Below are 15895 nucleotides of genomic sequence, written 5' to 3' on the forward strand. Positions count from 1 at the left end.
GTAATTTGTCAGATTTAAGGACTAAACATGATAAAAACTCTGAGAATTCAGATAAAAATTCAGAATACGGACCTGGAGCCCTGTAAATAACAGCGAATATAATTGGCTGTAATGTTTTCCATTTTGGATGTTGAAGATTAAGAACAAGACTTTCAAATGAGTTATAATTTTGTTTAGGATTAATTAACAGGCTTGAATCAAAGTAGGCTGCAACTCCCCCTCCTCGGCCTGAGCCTCTAGGAATTTGAGTATTAATATGGCTGGGAGGAGTGGCTTCATTTAGACTGACATATTCTTCCTGGCCCAGCCAGGTTTCAGTAAGACAAAATAAATCAATTTTATTATCTGATATCAAATCGTTTACCAATACTGCTTTAGAAGACAGAGATCTAATATTTAATAGTCCACATCTAATTTTCCTACTTTGTTCTATCGTTGCGGTCGTTTTAATTCCAATTAGGTTGTTGAGTATAACGCATCTTTTGTTTACCTTTGATTTAACCAATCTGAGCCGGGGGACAGACACCGTGCTTATAAGACTATGAGTGGGCGACTGCTCCAATGGAAGCACAGAGGGGCGCATTGCACTGCACCTCTGAATATCAAACTTGGGTTGTCATGGTTTATGACCGATAATAGACTCGGTCAGATTTTTAGATATGAGAGCGGCTCCGTCCCAGGTGGGATGAATGCCGTCTCTCCTAATCAGACCAGGCTTTCCCCAGAACGCTTCAACCAACCAATCAGTGCGTAGCTCATCTAGATATTCATGAGCATACCATATTTGTGAGAAAAGCTCTTGTTTCTTCCAGGGCTTATTCACAGGGTAGCATTAGGGCCCATAGAACAGCACCCGGGCCATTTTAAGCCCAACCAGTAAAATATAGTCTATATCGATGCTGTTCCACTTCCGGATTGCTCCGATGCCTCCGGATATTCCGCTGGATGTCACTCATTTTCGGCCGGATGTCCAGTGGATTTATGAGGACTATAGTTAACTTCTCCTCAGATCTCTGCAGACAGCTGGCTAGACTATCTGTCAAGGAGTTTTCTGTTGCACGACTAAAACTACTTTTGAACGTACACATGTTCCACCAAAACAAGTTCCTTCCTGAGGCTATTTAGCAGAGGCACCATGGCTCCGTCGATTGTGATTGCTTTAAAGAAATGCCAATAAACCAGAGCATCTCGGAATGTTGCGTGGACTACCCAGACCCTTCTCTGCAGCACTGTGGAAGTCTGGCAATGCGAGACTAAGTAAAATCTTACTCCTACACTACGCTGTCGGGCCCTTGTCCACGTTCACCAGCAGTGTCTGACCAAGGCTACTGCAGAGGGGAGGAAAACTGCGGTGGTTGATATGCCAGTGGATTAGCAGTGCAGGGTGTTGTGGGCATAGTCCACCTGCAACCCATAACAGTTGCTTAGACTGTGGGTGGTACCCAGAAAACAAACTGACGGTGGCCCCAATCAACGCACAGAAAGCCTTCCAAAACTGTGAGACGAACTGGGGGCCTCGGTCCGACACTATGTCCGTAGGCAATCCATGAAGCCTGAAAACATGGGACAGCATAACCTCTGCTGTTTCCTTGGCAGAGGGTAACTTAGGCAGAGGAATAAAATGTACCATCTTGGAGAACCTGTCTACCACTGTAAGAACAGCAGTATTACCTTCAGAGGGAGGTAATCCAGTGACAAAGTCCAGGGAAACGTCCGACCATGGGCACTTGGGGACAGGCAAGGGTTGCAGGAGACCAACAGATGCTTGACGGGAGGTTTTATTCTGGGCACAAACCAGACAAGCATCAAAATACTCTCCGATCTCATATTCCATGGAGCTGTTGCACCACAAACATGGTCCTCCTGATTCCGGGATGGCAGGAGAGAGGGGAAGTGTGTGCCCAGTGAATGACCTGGTAACCGAGCTCAGAAGGAACTAACAACCGATTCGGGGGACACCCGACCGGGACAGTAAGACCATCTTGCACCTGACTCATATCATATATACCCGACATGACTCAGGCAGGATGTTGGTAGGGACCTCAGGAGATGGATCTGGGTCAAACAGGTGTGACAAGGCATTTTTGTAGCCAGACTGGTAAGACAGGCTAAAGATAAATGTGTTAAAGAATAAGGCCCACCTCGCCTGACATGAGTTGAGTCTCTTGGCCGAGCGCAGGTACTTCAAATTCTTGTGGTCCGTCCACACCAGAAACGGCTGTTCAGTCCCCTCCAGCCAGGGATGCCACACCTCCAAAGCCACCTTAAACACCAGCAGCTCCCTGTTTCCAACATCGTATTTCCTCTCTCACTTTGACAGATGTTAGATCATGAAGTGGAGCAGCCACAGCAGTGGTGTAGTCTATGTGATACGAATGTATACGCCGTATACCCACTAGGAAAAGTCAAGTATTTCCGTATACCCACTTACAAAAGCGCGATGATACGTCAACAACATCGGTGTAACAGAACATTCTCACTTTCATTCATAAATTCAGCCCGTCTGTATTGTGAAGCACTGACATTTGGATCTTTGGGGCTTCCGTGGCCGTGCCCTGGATCTGACGCGACGTCACTTTTAAAGTTACTAAGCAACAACAAGTTGTTTGGCGGTCATTCTTTGCGTGGTCTTTCCTTTCTCGCAACTGGTAGAGTTTGAACAAAGTTTTAAAGTAACAAGATATGACACATAAATAGACCCAAATAACACAACTTCAGTGTGTTCATAAGTCCGTCCCTGAAGCTACTGCCGCGTCAGGTGACACTGCAGCTGCCACAGATCAGGATGACCTGATCGTTAACGTTACTGTTACCAAAAAACAGCTCGAAAATTCTAACACAAAGTTACTGTTACCTGGTAAGTGACAGTAGCTTATATGATATCGCGTGTGTGTCTGTGTGTCTGTGTGCCTTTGTCTGAGTACAGCAGTAAACAGAAGACAATGTTAATACAACAACAACAGCAGAGAGCAGAAGCCAGCAGGCAAGTGTTATTTACATAAACTTCTGGTGTACTTACAAACTTTCCAATCCATCGTTTTATGAGAGCATAACCTATTTGTACTACTTGTAGATGTTTGGTATCATTTCGGGCATTATTAGTGGGGTAATTTACGAGATACAAACGTGGGTCCGTTAGCCCCTGCGCTAAGCTATTCAGCTGATAACGCTACTCTAGCTAACTCTCCCAATGTTCGACCCAGGTGAAAAAAGCTTCTGGGGGGGTGTTTGGCTCGAGGTCTTGGTGCAAAGGACCCTAGGGTGAAATTACTCCAAACCATCACTTTAACACCATCCCAGGTATGTTTTACACTTTAACATGTCATGCAGATGATTCTCATGAAGCATTTGTACATACAGCTGTGAAAAGTAAGGAACTGTATTAATGTATTCCTGGTATTTATTCCAATCCGGCAATCCAGAACCAGGAATTCCATGGTGCCGTGGTGCCGCTGTGCTTCGGTCAGTGGAAAAATCGTAAAATCAATGTAGCCTGCTCGTAGCCCGGCAACTTTAAAACAGTCTCGGGTGACTAGAGTGACAACTTTCCTTTCCTTCAAGTGGGTTCATCAACAATACTGCCATGTCTGCTGCTCTGCCGTCGGCCCCTGGATCCGGCACCTTCACAGAAATTAACAAGAACTAAAAACGACTCCTTTAGCTCAAAATTCTAAAAACACAGACATTAGTGTGTGAGAAAAGGACCACTTCCCTTGACTCCTCATTTCAACCAGATGCGTAACAGCTGTGGACCGGCTCCGCTGCGTGTCGGCTCCGTGCTCCGCCGTCCGTCAATACCCACCAGGTCCGGATTTGTTAAGGCCATGACTGACAGCTGTAGTCACGAGGACCCAACGAGATCTCGCGAATTCACGTAGAATAGAACCACCAAACCACCAACAGTTAGTTTCCCTCCAGAAGAGTAGAGGGGAAACTGTCATGGTTTTGGGTTTGAGTTCTGTTGGTTTTGAGGTTCTGTTCTTGTTTCCCGTTTTTGTTGTGTATTTGTTCTGTTTTCTGTTGTAACCCGTGTTTCTTCCCTTGTCTCGCCTAGCTGTAGTACCTGTCTTGTTTTGCCTTGTGTCTGTATGTTCTGTTTCCTGTTTTATTTTGAAATCTGGTTTTCTGTCTTGTCTGTTTTACTTCCCGTGTTTTCTCTGCCTTGTGATTGCCCTAATGTGTTTCACCGGTTTCCCAGCCTAGTGTCACCTGTTGCTTGTTTTCTCATCACCCTGTGTATTTAGTCTCTGTTCTGTCTTTGTCTCTTGTCGGATTATTGTTTGCTGTTTCTTGTTTGTCCTGGTTTTGCCTGTTCCTGTTTTGGGGATTCTGCTTGTTCCTGTTTTGGATTGCCTTCTGTTCTTGTGTCATCTTTTTGTTTGGTATGACTTTATTATTTTTGTTAATTAAATCCTCCAAGCTCACACTGCCTGTCCGTCTCTGCATTTGGGTCCTACATCCTCTGAAACCCTGACAGAAACAGCTCTGTGCTGTGTGTTCAAGGTGTAGTAGCAGGAGATATGATCCACCGTGAGCACGCTGGATTTTATTTAGCTGGATATTTATTTTGTTTCTGTGCTCGACTTCCTGTCCCGCACTATCTGCCGTGTGCTGAGTTGCTGCGGAGCTCTCCGGCGTCCGGCAACAATAGAAGCTCTGCGTATCTGCTGTGGACCGCCGGAGCTGGGACGCAGTCGGCACGCAGCCTTTTACGCATCTGGTGGAAATCGACGGTTAGCGGGGGTTTTTTGAGCTTTGACACTGCAGAGTTTGGGAGTCGGCGCCACCAGGGCACAGGAGATCCAGGCAGCAGCAACACCGAGGGAAAAGAAGATCAGCAAGCCAGTCCGCTGCAGCACACGGCACGTCCATCCGTCCAGAGGGTTGTCTCTCCCGGTAAGAGATCTAGCCTCCTTTTATTGGGAGTGGTCTGATCAGCTGGCAAATTAGATCGCTGATGTGAACGGTGTTCTACAGGTGTGTCAGTTAGTGTTTGTTTTTGCAGTTTGTGAAAGAGGGAAAAAATAACTTGTCCACAACAAAATATAATACATTAAATCCACAGCAAACAATAAGGAAAATCACAGCCAACAATATAGGAAAACCACAGCAAACTCAAGGCAAAAATCAATCAATAACAATTATACAAAACTAAGGTCATCAATCACACTGCTCCACTTGTTTTATATTATATGATAATTATGTTATGCAGCATTTACGGAGATGAGATATAATGTATTGATAGCTGTAATAAAATACATGTAAAGTAATTTATCTTTTTTTTTATTTGAGCAAAATATAGTAAGCAAGGGTAATGTTACGTTGTACAGTTAATTCCTACAGGGAAAACTATGTAAATTGTGTAGTTGTTTGAAAAATGAATTTGTTTATGAGTTTAATTCCAATCCTTCCTCTGCTCTGAAGCAGACGCGGCTTTGAAGTGATGCTCGCATGCGTCTGCTTTGGGGGGTTAGGGGTTAGATGAAGCCCAGAGGAAATGCAACTTTAAAATCTTGCTAGCTTCTCAACCTTACCAACCCTGCCTTTAACTATAAAGACCGCTAAACTTAATTGTTGTGTGACCTGCCAGCGGTCGTTTAATTTCATAGGATACCATACAAACCCGTTCATGAGACTGCGTTATTTTTAGGGAACCTGTGAAGAGCTCTAGCTCAGTTTTTTTGTGTTTGTGCAGCTGATGTTGTGGTTTGTTGTCCTCTTAGTCTCCTGGGTGGAGGTGAAAGACGGGGCTCATCATGTCATGCTTCCTTTCCAAACTGCAACCCCGCTGCCCACAGACGCTGTGCACCTGAGCCCATGATTGTCCATGAGTATCGAAACGGCTATCCTATCAGACAGGACAAGTTTTACAGCAACCGCACAGACCTGGAGCGACATCGAGCGACAATGGGAGACTTCAGTCTGACCCTGAAGGACCCCTGCTTCAGGGACATTGGCACCTACATCTGCACCGTCTACAAGAACAGAGAAATCCACACACAGAAAGTAGTGCGGCTCAAGTTCAAAGGTCAGTGTTGTAGATCAGCATCGCTGCTGCAGAAATGACATGACACACACCTCTTTACATAAATGTTCAACAATTCAACATGCCAGTCTCTCATGTCTGAATACAAAGGTCTATCTCTGTAGACAGATGTGTTCAGCAGAATCCGTGCTGTGGCTCACTGTTGCATGTCTTGTGTTTGCAGAGAGCAGTGGGTGGTTTTAAACGGAAAAGGACAGAAGAATAAAACATAACAACATCGTGAACACAGTTGATGTGCAGCTCCTCCGAATCATTTCAACTTGTCTCACTTGTCTATTTTAAAGCTTTGGTTGATCATCAAATAATTGGAATAAATGTATTTTTCTGACTTTCAATAATTATTAAGTTACTGTTATTTACAGACTGTAGCACATGCTCACAGTTCATATCATCCTCCGTGTTGGCCAAGTTACTTTTAGAAATATGTAATCCATTACCAAGTACAGCGAGCACGTTTCTGTAAATGTGCTGTCATGTCTGAATGAAGCTGAAGAACAAAAACAGAAGTCTCCTCTGTCTTAACGACAATGTAACACAGAGAGTTTCCCAGCAGATGTCGCCATTTATTAAATGATGGGTTACAATCTTCTGATAGTTTTTTTTCATCGAGGCATTTCCCCGCAATTGAAACTTAAAGTAACATTTCCTTTGTGGTCGGTTTATTGGAAGAACTGCTGGCTCTGAAGAAGAGAATATGAGTAACTGGTGTCGTTTTTTGGTGAAGATGAAGGTGCTTGTGGTGTTTTGGGTGTTTGTGGTGGCTTTGGTGCTTGCATTAATCTTCATAGAAGGTAAGATAACCTCCCTTGGTGTCTATTTTTATGTATGCATTGTATTTATTGTCCTTCACATGAGCTAAATTAATTCCCTTTGGTGACAATAATGACTCCTATCAGCAGCTAAAACCAGTTTCTCTTTAAAATTAAGAAATTTCAAGGCTGCAAAAAACTTAATTAACCATTGTTAATTAACCATTAACCATAACTCATTTACAAATCCCTATCCCCTGTATCTGACCTTCCAGGATCTACTCCAGCACCTACCTTGGACCCTCCTCTCTCCATCCCTCCAGACCTCCCGACCCCTCCTCCACACTTCCTCCTCTCCCAGTTTAACCCAGTCACTCCTCCTGAAATCTCCAAACTCATCAGCTCTTCCAAACCCACTACCTGCTCCCTTGACCCCCTCCCTACTCCACTTCTGAAGTCCTGCCTCCCGGTCCTATGCCCCTACCTCACTAACCTCTTCAACTCCTCACTGTCCCTTGGAACTGTCCCCTCTGCTTTCAAAACTGCCGCTGTCACCCCAATCCTTAAAAACCTGGTCTGGATCCCTCCTCTCTCAACAACTACCTACGCAATATCCAACCTCCCCTTTCTGTCTAAAACCCTGGAACGCATAAGCCTCACAACTACAAACCCATCTTCTTGCCAATAACCTATCGAACCTCTCCAATCTGGTTTTCGCCCCCTACACCGCACAGAAACCGCTCTCCTCAAAGTCCTCAACGACCTCCTCACCTTTGCTGAACGGTTCCCTCAACATCCTCATCCTCCTCGACCTGAGGTGCAGCCTTGATACTGCTGAGCCATAACATCCTGCTCACCAGACTCAAAGACCTCGGTATCGACGGTACTGCACTCAGCTGGCTCCTACTACCTTTCCAACAGATCCCATTTCATCTCTCCCACAACCACACCTCTGCCACAGCCACAGTCACTCAAGGTGTTCCCCAAGGCTCCGTGCCTGGCCCCCTCCCTCTTCATCATCTACATCCTCCCTCTTGGTCAGATACTCCGCCACTTCAACCTGGACTTCCACTGCTATGCTGACGACACCCAGATCTACCTCAGCACCAAATCCCCCCACAATCCTCCCCTCTCCCACATCAACTCCTGTCTGTCAGCTATTAAAACCTGGATGCAACACAACTTCCTCAAACTCAACAGCGACAAAACAGAATTCCTTCTGATCGGCTCCAAATCCACACTCAGCAAACCAATAACCCCACTCTCACCATCGACCGCACCATTGTCTCCCCATCTCCCCAGGCCCGACCCCATGGCGTTATCTTTGATTCCACCCTCTCCTTGCCAGCCTCACATCCGTCAAGTCATTAAAACCTCCTTCTTTCACCTCCCCCAACATCGCCAAAATCAGACCCTCTCTCACACCCCCGCTGCTGAAAGACTCTTTACGCCTTCATCTCCTCCCGACTGGACTACTGCAACTCACTTCTCCTCGGCATCAGCTCTACCAACATCAACCGACTCCAACTGGTCCAGAACTCAGCCGCCCGCCTCATTACCTGCTCCAAATCCTGGCACCACATCACTCCAGTCCTAAAACAACTCCACTGGCTTCCCATTTCCCACCGGATCACCTACAAAATCCTGGTCCTCACCTATAAAGCCCTCCACCATCTGGCCCCCTCATACCTCACTGACCTCCCCTCCCCTCACCAACCCTCACGGTCCCTCAGATCCACCTCAGCCGGTCTCCTCTCCATCCAAAAGTCCAAAGCTGTCTGTTGGGTTTGGGGACAGAGCCTTCTCCAGAGCAGCTCCCAGGCGTCTGGAACTCCCATCCAAAAACCCCCAAAAAAACCAATTCCTGAGTCCCTCACCATCTTCCAGTCCCGCCTCAGGCCATCTCTTCACCTCAGCCTACCCATAGTCCACCTGCCCCCCTCCCTTTTTCATCTGTATCTTGTTTTGTTCTACTTGTTTTGTTTGCTCGTTTTGTTTTGTTATGTTTTTATAATCTACCCTGCCCTGTAAAGCGACTTTGAGTCCATGAAAAGCGCTATATAAATTCAATTTATTATTATTATTATTGTGTTCTGATCTGTGTATTATTGTGTTTATACAGTAAGATAATATCAGATACAGACATTTTTTCATGCCTCATATGACCACTTTTATTAAGTCTGTTGATTTTTTTTTTTTACATTTTGATGTTGTTTATGCCGCCCACAGAAACCATAACTAAACTTTGTCTGGCTGCTGTTCTGGTTGTCGGTCTAGCAGTATATCTTTCCTACTACACCATCCCAGGTATGTTTAACACATTCACATGTTGCCACGAGACCTGTGATGATTTCTTACAGATTGGTGCAGCTGATGTGTTTTGTTGTCCTCAGTCTCCTGGGTGGAAGTTAATGAAGGAGCGCCGTTTGTCAAGCTCCCTTTCCTGACCTTAGTCCCGTCACCTTCAGACTTCACGGTGGAGTGGAGCCGCTGTGCCCCGAGCCGATGAAGGTCCATGAGTATCAGATCGACAACAACTATCCTGTAAGACAGAACGAGTTTTACAGCCACCGCGCGAAACCTGGCGCAACATCAACTAGGAATTGGAGACTTCAGTCTGACCCTGAGGAACCCCTGCTTCAGAGATAGTGGCACCTACATCTGCACCATCCACAAGAACAGAAACATCTACACACAGAAAGTAGTGCAGCTTGAGTTCAAAGGTCAGTACTGGTGATCAGAATCACTGCTGCAGTAATGCTGATTATTCTCTGCACATGACACACACCTCTTTACCTAAATGTTCGGTCAAATCAACATGTGAATAAAGGTGCTTTCAGACAGCAACTGCCTCAATTGTTTTCAGTGTAAGAGCAAGTTTTAAAGAGGAAATATTGTAAACAACTCACTTTTTCTGTGCTTTTGCACATACATTTCATTATGTAGGGCACATTACAGAAACTTTCTATCAGTCTCCACTGTCTGAAAGTTACAGATTGTTAAATATGTGATGTGTCCATCAGATTTCATGCTGTGGCTGACTGTTTCGTGTCTTCTGTTTGTAGAGGGCTGGTGGTCGTGGATTTTAAGAAGAGCGTTCCGAAGATGAAAACAGACGACCTGAACACAGTTAATGGGCAGCTCCTCTGGAACCATTTTAACTTTTGTCACTTGTCTGTTTTAAAGTTTAACATATCAAACATATCAACTTTATTTCCATCACATCATCAGCCTCTCTTCTTGCTTGGATTTAATCCATTCTCTCTTAATGTAACTCAGAGAGTTTCCCAGCAGATGTCGCCATTTATTCAAATATATCAAAACAATAAACCAACTTCAAAACAGTGCCTCAGAAAGCTTAATTTCCCCATCAATGTGCTCTCTGAAACATTTTGCCAGACAGATGGCTAAGGTGGTAGAGCGGTCACCTACCAATTAGAAGGTTGGTGGTTTGGTCCCTGGCCCCTGCAGCCTGGCTCTGCCCTCCTACGTACTTCCGCACTCAATTTTAATTTTCTTTCAGTACTCCGTCTGGGTTTGCGGTATATTCTTGGGTTTTCTCCAGCCAAATATTTGGGGGTCCAATCAGCGAACAGAGGGAGTGGCTGAGAACGATGGCGTTGAGTTTGGGCGCTAGTTTGAGTTGTAGTTCCATAATGGCGGCGGAGAAAGATGCGAGTAAAGCCATTCGGTCCGTTGTGGCAACGCTGCCGAATATCCAGAAGTTAAAGGCTGAGCAAGACCAATCTTTGCTGAGTTGTGTTGGTGGCCATGATGTGGTGACCCTCCTCCCCACGGGGTTCGGGAACAGTTAGATTTTCCAGCTCGCTCCGTTAATGCTGAAGGAGTTGGCTAAGGCTAACACTAGCGATGCTAAGCTGACGTCACAACCAAACGGTAGCGATTGGTTCTGGCAGATCCAGAGTGGCTCTGGGCAGATCCAATAGTTTTAAATTTCAACAGATTACCCGCCTTCAAGGAAGTTAACACTTATCAATGGAGAGAGGCCAGACTCTCAGTACAAATATGTACTTGTTTGTATTGTTGTATTGTATTTATTGTTTTTTAAGTCATCAACCTGCTAGGGAATGCAGATGGAAATTAGCCCGTATGGCTAAATCTGGCACATTTACATGTTGGACATTGTACTCATGTTGATTAATGTGCACTGTCCCTTTTAAATAAAATAAAGAAATCAAATGAAATGGACCAGAGTCTGGTAGGACCAGGCTAATGGACCAGAGTTTGGTAGGACCAGGCTAATGTACCAGAGTCTGGTAGGACCAGGCTACAGTACCAGAATCTGGTAGGACCAGGCTAATGGACCAGAGTTTGGTAGGACCAGGCTAGTGTACCAGAGTCTGGTAGGACCAGGCTAATGTACCAGAGTCTGGTAGGACCAGGCTACAGTACCAGAGACTGGTAGGACCAGGCTATGGCCCCTGCAGTTCCATGTCTGATTGTCCTTGGGCAAAAAACTGAACCCTGAATTGCTCCCGATGCTGTGCCAGCATAGACAACATTCTTTATATTTATAAGAATTCAACCTGTCGAGTTTATTTCCATCACATTGTTGTTCCTGTAACAGCCTCTCTTCTTGCTTGGATTTAATCCATAATCTCAAATGTAACACCGAGAGTTTCCCAGCAGATGTCGCTATTTATTTCTTTTTAAATACACTGTGATTCAGAAAGATTCATTTCCCCATCAATGTGCTCTCTGAAACATTTTGTACGGACATTTCTTTACTCATTTATACTGAAGTGAAAGTATCATCAGCAAATATCTCTCTAAAATATTCAAACTTTTTCCTAAAATATTTAAACAATTATTTTTAATATTACAACTTTTCCTCAGATATTAAAAAAAAAATTCAAAAATATTTCCATTTTTTTCTAAAATATTTTGAACTTTTTTGAAAAATGTTTCAAATTTTTCTAAAATATTACAAGTTTTTTTCCTCCAAATATTCCACAAGTATTCTCAGTTTCATGTAGTAAAAGTACATGTTGCAGTAACACATTTCCTGAGACTGATTCTATGTAACATTATTAGATGAAGTCCTGGGCTGAATATTTTTCCCAGTTACTTTTAGAAATATTTAATCCATTACCAAGTACAGCAAGCACGTTCCTGTAAATGTGCTGTCATGTCTGAATGAAGCTGAAGAACAGAAACAGAAAAGTCTCCTCTGTCTTAACGACAAAAAGCTGTTTCTGAAACAGACAAAAGAAGTTGGTAAGAGTGTGTTTGTATATATATATATATATATATATAGAGAGAGAGAGAGAGAGAGAGAGAGAGAAAGAGAGAAAGAGAAAGAGAGAAAGAACTCAACCTGTCGAGTTTATTTCCATCACATCTATGCTCCTGTAACAGCCTCTCTTCTTGCTTGGATTTAATTAATCCTCTCAAATGTAACACTGAGAGTTTCCCAGCAGATGTCGCCATTTTCTTTTTTTAAATACTTCAAAATAATGAACCAATTTCAACACCGTAATTCAAAAAGATTCATTCCCCCATCAATGGGCTCTCTATGAAACATTTTGTATGGACATTTTTGAAAAATATTTCAAATTTTTCTAAAATATTAAAACTTTTTTTCCTCCAAATACTCAACGAGTATTCTCAGTTTCATGTAGTAAAAGTACATGTTGCAGTAACACGTTTCCTGAGACTAATTCTATGTAACATTAGCCTCTTTGCGACCAAGTAGCTATAGGAACAGTCCACTTCTAAACAGTTCTACTAACTACTCTCCCCCAAAACCGGTTTTGCCATTTGCATTCACACTGGCCAAGTGGCCATAGAAACGGATCTTTTGTTATTATAATCACAGCCATCTAACCACCACTAAGTGGAAAAGAGAAGAGACCCTGCCCTGAAGTAGGAGCTGAAAGAGTGACAGGAACTGCAGCCAGAGGAACTTAATAATCCCAAAACTGGTCCATTCATAACAGGAGAAATAAAGGGTTCTAGGAATGTTATGCTCTAGGAACTGCAAAAATCCCTTTGGTGGGAAAGCGGCTATTATTAGATGAAGTCCTGGGCTGAATATTTTTCCTGGCACCTGGCAACAGGTGTTGTTTACTTTATTGTTATCACCTGGCAACAGGTCCCGCCTCAACCTGCTTGGTCACATGTTTGCCTCGATGCATTTAAATTCACTTCGAACTGACATAACATTTGCTTTGGGATCAGTTTATTGCGAGGAGAATAGTGAAGAACTAGTGAAGAGAGTCAAGAGAGTTTTGGAGCTTTTATTCTTCTTGATGAAGATGGACGCATCTAAAGTGGCATCAGTAGTTATGGTGTTTGTGGCGTTTCATTGAGGCATTTCCCCGCAATTGAAACTTAAAGTAACATTTCCTTTGTGGTCGGTTTATTGGAAGAACTGCTGGCTCTGAAAAAGTAGAGAATATGAGTTACTGGTTTAGTTTTTTGGTGAAGATGAAGGAGCTTGTGGTGTTTTGGGTGTTTATGGTGGCTTTGGTGTTTGCATTAATCTTCATAGAAGGTAAGATAACCTCCCTTGGTGTCTATTTTTATGTATGCATTGTATTTATTGTCCTTCACATGAGCTAAATTAATTCCCTTTGGTGACAATAATGACTCCTATCAGCAGCTAAAACCAGTTTCTCTTTAAAATTAAGAAATTTCAAGGCTGCAAAAAACTTAATTAACCATTGTGTTCTGATCTGTGTATTATTGTGTTTATACAGTAAGATAATATCAGATACAGACATTTTTTCATGCCTCATATGACCACTTTTATTAAGTCTGTTGATTTTTTTTTTTAACATTTTGATGTTGTTTATGCCGCCCACAGAAACCATAACTAAACTTTTTCTGGCTGCTGTTCTGGTTGTCGGTCTAGCAGTATATCTTTCCAACTACACCATCCCAGGTATGTTTTACACATTCACATGTTGCCACGAGACCTGTGATGATTTCTAGCACAGTTGGTGCAGCTGATGTGTTTTGTTGTCCTCAGTCTCCTGGGTGGAAGTTAAAGAAGGAGCGCCGTTTGTCAAGCTCCCTTCCTTGACCTTAGTCCCGTCACCTTCAGACTTCACGGTGGAGTGGAGCCGCTGTGCCCCCGAGCCGATGAAGGTCCACGAGTATCAGATCGACAACAACTATCCTGTAAGACAGAACGAGTTTTACAGCCACCGCACAAACCTGGAGCAACATCAACTAGGAATTGGAGACTTCAGTCTGACCCTGAGGAACCCCTGCTTCAGAGATAGTGGCACCTACATCTGCACCATCCACAAGAACAGAAACATCTACACACAGAAAGTAGTGCAGCTTGAGTTCAAAGGTCAGTACTGGTGATCAGAATCACTGCTGCAGTAATGCTGATTATTCTCTGCACATGACACACACCTCTTTACCTAAATGTTCGGTCAATTCAACATGTGAATAAAGGTGCTTTCAGACAGCAACTGCCTCAATTGTTTTCAGTGTAAGAGCAAGTTTTAAAGAGGAAATATTGTAAACAACTCACTTTTTCTGTGCTTGTGCACATACATATTATTCTGTAGGGCACATTACAGAAACTTTCTATCTTCTGAAAACAGTCTCCTTTGTCTGAAAGTTACAGATTGTTAAAGATGTGATGTGTCCATCAGATTTCATGCTGTGGCTGACTGTTTCGTGTCTTCTGTTTGTAGAGGGCTGGTGGTCGTGGATTTTAAGAAGAGCGTTCCGAAGATGAAAACAGACGACCTGAACACAGTTAATGGGCAGCTCCTCTGGAACCATTTTAACTTTTGTCACTTGTCTGTTTTAAAGTTTAACATATCAAACATATCAACTTTATTTCCATCACATCATCAGCCTCTCTTCTTGCTTGCATTTAATCCATCCTCTCTTAATGTAACTCAGAGAGTTTCCCAGCAGATGTCGCCATTTATTCAAATATATCAAATACTTCAAAACAATAAACCAACTTCAACACTGTGCCTCAGAAAGCTTAATTTCCCCATCAATGTGCTCTCTGAAACATTTCGACAGACAGTGGCTCAGCTGGTAGAGCGTACTACCAATTAGAAGGTTGAAACATTTTGGAAGGAAATTTCTTTATTAATTTATACTGAAGTGAAAGTAATTATCCTGATTATTAGATTGAATTGTTGATCATTTTCTAATTGGGGAAAACTTCAAACTAATGATTTAGTTTTGATGATTAGGGTTTAGGTAAAGAAGACCAGGACGGTTGGGTTTAGGAAACGTGACACGTGGGACCTGATCCCCGGTCTCCTGGGTGAAAGTCCTGCGTTGTTTGACCCATCCACCCCCCCGACCAACCTCCCTATTCAGATTTTCGAGCTTTCATACTACTCTGTACCGTAGTTGCTCTTAGTGCTACGTCATCTTCAAGCGCTGTGTAGCTGCTGCTCTGCCCGGTGCGTTCTACACACACGCTGAAGGGCGTTTTTTGCGTCATTTCTGACGCCGACAGCCAGTGCCCAAACGTCCGTATTTTACGAGTTCGGAGTGAGAACTCGTTGGTGTTAATAAAAAAAAGCTCTCTCTGAAACAGACAAAAGAAGTTGCTAAGAGTGTACATTATATTTATAAGAATTCAACCGGTCGAGTTCATTTCCATCACATCGTTGTCCCTGTAACAGCCTCTCTTCTTGCTTGGATTTAATCCATCCTCTCAAATGTAACACCGAGAGTTTCCCAGCAGATGTCGCCATTTTATTTGTTTTAAATACACCGTGATTCAGAAAGATTAATTTCCCCATCAATGTGCTCTCTGAAACATTTTGGACGGACATTTCTTCATTCATTTATACAGAAGTGAAAGTAAGTATCATCAGCAAATAACAAAATATTCAAACTTTTTCCTAAAATATATATATAAAAAAAAACAACCTCCAAATACTCCACAAGTATTCACAGTTTCATGTAGAAAATACATGTTGCAGTTACCTGAGACTGATTCTATGTAAACTTATTTAAGTCCTGGGCTGAATATTTTTTTTCCCAGTACAACAAAACAACAGGTGTTGTTTATCTATTGTCTATTGTCTATTGTTATTGTTATCACCTGGCAACAGGTCCCACCTCAACCTGCTGGGTCCCACGT

This window comes from Perca fluviatilis, chromosome 20 (genome assembly GCF_010015445.1).
Source record: "Perca fluviatilis chromosome 20, GENO_Pfluv_1.0, whole genome shotgun sequence".
NCBI classification, from domain to species: Eukaryota; Metazoa; Chordata; class Actinopteri; order Perciformes; family Percidae; genus Perca; species Perca fluviatilis.